This window comes from Diabrotica undecimpunctata, chromosome 7 (assembly GCF_040954645.1).
Source record: "Diabrotica undecimpunctata isolate CICGRU chromosome 7, icDiaUnde3, whole genome shotgun sequence".
Taxonomy (NCBI): Eukaryota; Metazoa; Arthropoda; class Insecta; order Coleoptera; family Chrysomelidae; genus Diabrotica; species Diabrotica undecimpunctata.
In genome coordinates, this window is record NC_092809.1 from 61,878,845 (window position 1) to 61,885,785 (window position 6,941).

Sequence of the window (6,941 nt, forward strand, 5' to 3'; positions counted from 1 at the left end):
CGACGAGAAACCAGGTTTGTGTTTGCAGAATTGCTTCAAGGAATACCATAAGAATATATAAATCCACTCCATAAGGCATTTTCTTATATTTTGTAACTTGTTTTATTTTGTATTTTTCTGTCACCAGAGATATCGCTGTTTTTAATACATTTTCTGTCGAAATTATGTTTCTGTTTTATTCGATTAGTATTTAAGTTTATGAAATACGTCCGACACACGCTGTGTGTCATCGGCCCTTCATGTAAATTTTTATGCGAACGGCCGACGACACACAGTGTGTGTCACTGCTCCAAATACCTTATCAGTATATTAATGATAAGCTGGTGTCAACAAAATATATAAAAAAAAACCATATGTTCAAATATGAAGTTGATTTATGTTTCGGCCCCTGGCAAACATTTAACATAACTGCCGGCACTGAACGTGTTAAGGAATGTTCATTCAAGATATTTTCAAGTAGAGTGAAATAAGCAGAAACATCAGTTTTATTCATTCCTAAAGCTCTGGCAGCAGATACACCTTCAGATTTTCTTACTGACAATTGCTTATTTCTTCGTAGAAATGATTCCAACCAAGGATAACCAGCTTTTCGGCTATCCTTATTAAATCTGTGCTTTAATTTAAGCTTTTCAGCTATGCCATTGATCTTACCATTGTCCGAGTAGGAGGAAAACCATGTTGCTGTAACTTTGTGATATGATTTACCAATTTAATTTCATTATTTATCCCAAGAGTAGAAGTAGGACCAAGTTCACGCTTTCGGAAATCCCTGGATTTTTGACGGCGGCGCAATGTCGCTCCTGGTATTTGAAAATGTCTACTGGCTTCGTTTACACCCATTTCTCCATTTTCAATTAATGTAATTGCTTACACATGCTGCTCCTCCGACCACTTACCTCTAGACACACTTCCTTTCCGCATATATTCTGTCGGCATGTCTGCAAAAAATTAAAAAGTAGTTTAAAAACCATTTACCGGCATGCGCCATCTCTTCTACAGTAATCACCAGCCAACTCACCTAAACTTATAAGGAGAGATGGCTCAGTCGTTTTTACCTCGAAATTGTTGCGAAATTTAAAATAATAAAAAAATAATCTAACAGGTTATGTGTGTTTAATATGTAAGATATATAGCATTATCTATCCTGAAGTTGTATCCGACTATCGTAGTGTAAAAATTTTCAATGATTTACAAAATATCTTAGCTTATTTACACAACTTAACACGTATTTAGAACGGCGCCGTAGACAACTAACACTAATTTCAATACAAGCTTTCGTACAAGGTTGTTAGGAAATTATTACAATCTAATAAATATATAAATCTACGATAAAGGTAATGACGTTTAACCAAACGTAAAATGTTCTCAAACGGTTAAAATATTCAACACGCGATATAATGTGAAATATAGTTTGGCACAAAAAATTTCAACTTGCCAAATAATTGAATAATAATGTAACGATTCTACACAGTAAACGTACTTGTGTATCAGCATCAATGTAAAGTTGTACTTTACTCCGTGAAACGGCTTCAGCCACGAATGGATTGCGAACCCACTGGTTCAGTGAAATTCAGGAATCAAAACTAGCCTTTTTCACAAGACTCAAGCGAAGTCCCACAGGAAGCGCTGCTCTTAACCCATGCACATCTGTGTTGGTGTGCTCGACTATCCCTTTGGCATATTGAAATCGTCTCTTATCTCTAACACATGTCTGTGTCATTTTGCAGATGGCTCATCTTGTAATTGTAGTTTTTAACACAGCTGTATTTTTGTACAAGGAATCTTGAAATACGGGGAGAATCAAAACTACCACAAAATTTGTTAATATTTTATAAATATTTGTATATATTTGCGAAACTGCAACACCCAGTCCTTGATGTTCTTCACCTTGAATCTACGTAGTATATCTGTACTTCTAGCTCTGCTGTTTTTAACATCTTTTTTGTTCTTTCCGTGTCAGGTCGTGTTTCTGCCGCTTATGTCATTATTGGTCTGATCCTGTTTTGTAAATTCTACCTTTCATTTCTTTCCCGATATTTTTAAATCTCCCTATTGTTATATTTAGGCAACCTGCGGCTTTGTTTACTATATTCACTTGATCTTTCACTTCTGTTTCGAGTTATCCGTAGCTAGATAATGTGATGCCTAGATATTTAAACTCCATCACTTGTTTTATATCTGACCTTCCAGCTCCAATTTAAATCTTAGTAAATTTGCTGTTATAACCAGGCATTTTGTCTTTTTTACGGAAATTAACATGTTAAATTTTCTGGCGGTTATATTGAATTGATGCAGCATACGTTGTAAATCATCTTTACTTTGAGAGAGTAGTACTATTGCGTCGTCTGCATAGTAAGTTGTTTCTCTCCCATTTGGTATCCTTTTTTAGTTCTTATTTTTTTTTATTATTTTATCCATAATCAGGTTGAACAATAGAGGGGATTTCCCTGTCTTATCCCATTGCATCAATAGGGTTAATTAGTTCTTCTACTCTTACTTTTATTGTGTTGTTTTGGTAGATATTTTCGATCGTTTAGATTATTTCTAAAGGTAGACCAGCTTGCTAAAGATGCTGTCCATGTTGGACTATATGTACCTATATTCACATTGGATGACTTACAGCAACATTATAATAACAGAATTTTAATAATTTTAATAAAATGGAAAAACATAGCAACGAACTCAAATAATCATTACTATTCTATCCACCCTACCTTACCACAAGATATTTTTTTATGCGCAATGCCAGAGAAGTCGACAGTAACAATTACACGTCTAAAAACGAATCACTAATCGGCTAAATATTATCCCTTCTCTGGTATGCTCATTGCTCATGCGATAATACATCATAATGTGACATTAACCATATTCTTTTCAAGTGCGATAAACATAAGTATAAAACAGATCAGACTCTCATAAACATCATCCATTTATTATCCTTTGACAGTAGAGAAATATATGAACTAATACAATATGTAACTTTCTTTTAAAAGTTAGTTATATTATTTAAAAACCAATATCTTATATTAAAATTATGTGGCTAAAGAACTAGTTTCCAAGCCAACTCTCCAAACACACACACATACCTAAAGGTATCTCTCTTGTGTATAATAAGTGGATAATTGACCGTGTCAAATGCCTTCTTAAGGTTTACGAAACATAGATGTGCCGGTTTGTTGTACATATTCTAATGATTTCTCTTGCACTTGCCTCATTATAAATATAGCGTCGGTGCATGATCTTCCCGACATAAAACTTTATTGTTCTTCTGCTAATGTTATAATTTCATTCAGCTTATTTATTATTATTAGGATGCTTGATTTCCATTCTTGAGGAATTCTGTTTTGTTCTATTATTTTTTGGATTTGGTTTAGTAGTTGTTTGGTCAGATCTGGTCCTCCGTACTTAAGGAGTTCGTTCGGTATTCTGTCCTCTCCTGGTAATTTTCTGTTTTTTTAATTTCCTCAATGCTTCCTTTACCTTTATCCTCAAAATTTATTTCTTCGTTTGAAATCACCTCTGGTGTTGGTGGTTCATTATCGTCATCTTTAGCAAATAGAGATCGAAAGTAGAGTGTCCATGTTTCCTTTTGAATTTCTGAATGTGTTTCGTTTTTATTAGTTCGTTCATCTCTTTTCTTTGTCCTCTGATCATTTTCTATATTTCTTTTTGTGTTTCGTAGAAGTCATGTTCCCTCTGTTTTGAAAAACTCTTGACAGTGTTCCCTTTTATTTGTCTAACTAAAGTATTCGTTTCATTTCTAACTCGTTCATAGTGGTTGTATGCCTGTTGTGTTCTGTATTGTAAAAGGGCTTTCTTCTTTTCTTCATATTTTGTGTTCGCGTTCTCTCTAAACCATGGGGTTCTCTTTTTTGATACGTTGGTGTTTGTTACTTTCCCCTCTGCAAGTGATTCTGTTGCTGTGTTAATTATGTTATTTTTGAGTTTTTCCCAGCTTTCCTCGATGTTATGGTTTTCTAATATTTCATTCCCAGCAATCTTCTCTGATATTAGGTGTGAAATATTTCATGATGATTCTTATTTTACATAATACCAGGCTACTATGGTCGCTACCTGAATAAAATTATGATAGCTAATATGATAACCAACGTTCAATAGTGGACATTGTACGAAAAGAAGAAGATACTCCAAAAGTTTTATCCAAAGTATTCGATGCTCGAACAGTTGCCAATGCAGTAGAAGTGGCCGATACATTCTGACTGGCCTCAATTATTTCAATTTCTTCCAAGAATAAGTCATATTCACTACTCGGTTCAACCAGAGAACAACCGAATACAACATCATTTGTTTTTGAAAATGTCTACTGGCTTCGTTTACACCCATTTCTCCATTTTCAATTAATGTAATTGCTTACACATGCTGTTCCTCCGACCACTTGCCTCTAGACACACTTCCTTTCCGCACATATTCTGTCGGCATGTCTGCAAAAAATTAAAAAGTAGTTTAAAAACCATTTACCGGCATGCGCCATCTCTCCTACAGTAATCACCAGCCAACTCACCTAAACTTATAAGGAGAGATGGCTCAGTCGTTTTTACCCTGAAATTGTGGAATGTGGCCGTGAAAAGAAGTTAGAATAATAAAAAAATAATCAAACAGGTTACAGTGTTTAATATGTAATAGATATACCTATAGCATTATCTATCCTGAAGTTGTATCCGACTATCGTTGTGCAAAAATTTTCAATAATTCACAAAATATCTTAGCTTATTTACACAACTTAAACACGTATTTAGAACGGCGCCGTAGACAACTAACACTAATTTGGTACAGAAATATAGTTTGGCACAAAGAATTTCATATCCAAACAGGTACTCTCTCTTCCATTGATTTAAGCATATGTAATCCAGAATTATCTACTCATCTTACATAGGAAACACTGGAAAGTCTCTATGGCAGTAACCATTTTTCCATTTTAATTTCTAACAATGATAACTCACAAAGACAAAGCAAAATTAAGTGGAAAATTGCTCACGCTGACTGGGATCTATTTAACTTAATTGACAAGGAACAAACAAATAAAATCTCCTTTATGAATTCTGCTGATGAAGATCTTAATATGTTAATTAATTGTATTATAACTTCCGCTGAAAAATGCATCGGTAAATACCACGTTGATCCCTCCAAAAAATATGTTCCGTGGGGGAATGAATCGTGTAAACTAGCTGTAAGAGATTGTAAAAAACCATTAAACCGATATCGTAAAACTAGAAACCAAGCGGACCTAATAAATCTTAGAAAACTAAGAGCTAAATCTAAGCGAATTGTTAAAGAAAGCAAAAAGAACTCATGGAACAAATACATCAGTAGCATAACTTCTGACACACCTAGTCAAATGTGGACTAAAATAAAACAGATGAAAGGTAGATATACAACATACAAAATTCCAGCCGTTATAGAAGATAACGATGTCATAACTGATGACCAGCAGATTGTAAACACACTTGCCAAATACTATTTAAATAAAACTAAACATGATAACAACTGTACTGGACCAACAAACATAACAAATAAATGTGTTGTACATAAGAATCCAAATTCCAATGATCATCCTGTCAATCTCCCACTACCAATCGACAAATTAGTCGAAGCTGTTAACTCCCTAAATAACAGTGCTGCAGGGCCGGATGACATTCCATCGATATTCCTAAAACATCTACATGAAGATACCCTAATAAAGTTACTAGAATTCTACAACATATGGCTAGGTAACCAATTTCCAACACTTTGGCGACAAGCTATAACAATTCCACTCGAAAAAAAATGATACTTCTGCCAATACAACTATGTCATTTAGACCCATCTCATTAACGTGCACACTTTGCAAACTCCTGGAAAAAATTGTCAACAAACGCTTACTTTCGTATCTTGGAAAACATAATATTATCAATACCGTTCAATCAGGATTCCGTCCAAATCGTTGCACGCTGGATAATCTTATCACTCTTCAATCCGATATCATAGAAGCATTCTCTAATAGAAACAACCTTATAACTGTCTCACTCGCTATAGAAAGTGCTTTTGACACAGCATCAAGGCCGGCAATTCTAGAAAAACTTAAAGAGTCTAATTTATCTGGAAACATGTATCTATTTGTTGAGAATTTTTTAACTAACAGAAGTTTCAAAGTCTCTGCAAATGATAAAATGTCTCCCTCATATATCCTGGAGACAAGAGTACCTCAAGGATCAGTCCTCAGCACAACCTTATTTTTACTGCTTCTTAACGACCTTAGTTCCTTAGTATAACCTCCTGTCAAACATAATATCTATGTGAATGATCTAGTTATTTACTGTTCGGGTAAAGTAACAAGCTCCACTAGCACTCTTTTGCAAAATACTATTGATAACATATCTCACCGGTCTAACAAAATTGGTTTCAGCTTCTCGCCTACAAAGTCTAAAGTGATTAACTTTAGCAAAAAATATAAACAAACTTTTCCACTCATAAAATTAAAAGAGCATCCACTACAAGTAGTTGAAAATCACAAATTTTTAGGGGTAATTTTCGACAAAAAATTAACATGGAAGAGACGTATAGAAAAAACTAAAGCCAGTGCCTCAAAAAATATAAATCTCTTAAAATCACTAGCCAATCGACAATGGGGAGCCGAAGAAGAAGTCCTATTAAGTTTATACAGAGCCCTAATAAGATCTAAGTTAGACTATGGATCGATATTATATATGTCTGCCCCTAAAACTTATTTAAAATCACTAGATACAATTCAAAACACTTCATTAAGAATATGCCTTGGAGCCTTCAGATCTAGCCCTACAGAAAGCATATATGTCGAATCGTGTGAACATCCTCTAAATATTAGAAGACAACGTCTACTAAACTCCTATTTTGCTAAGGTCTCTGCAAACCCAAATAATATATCTTTCCAACTTATTAAAAATTTTCAATTAACAGGAGCACAC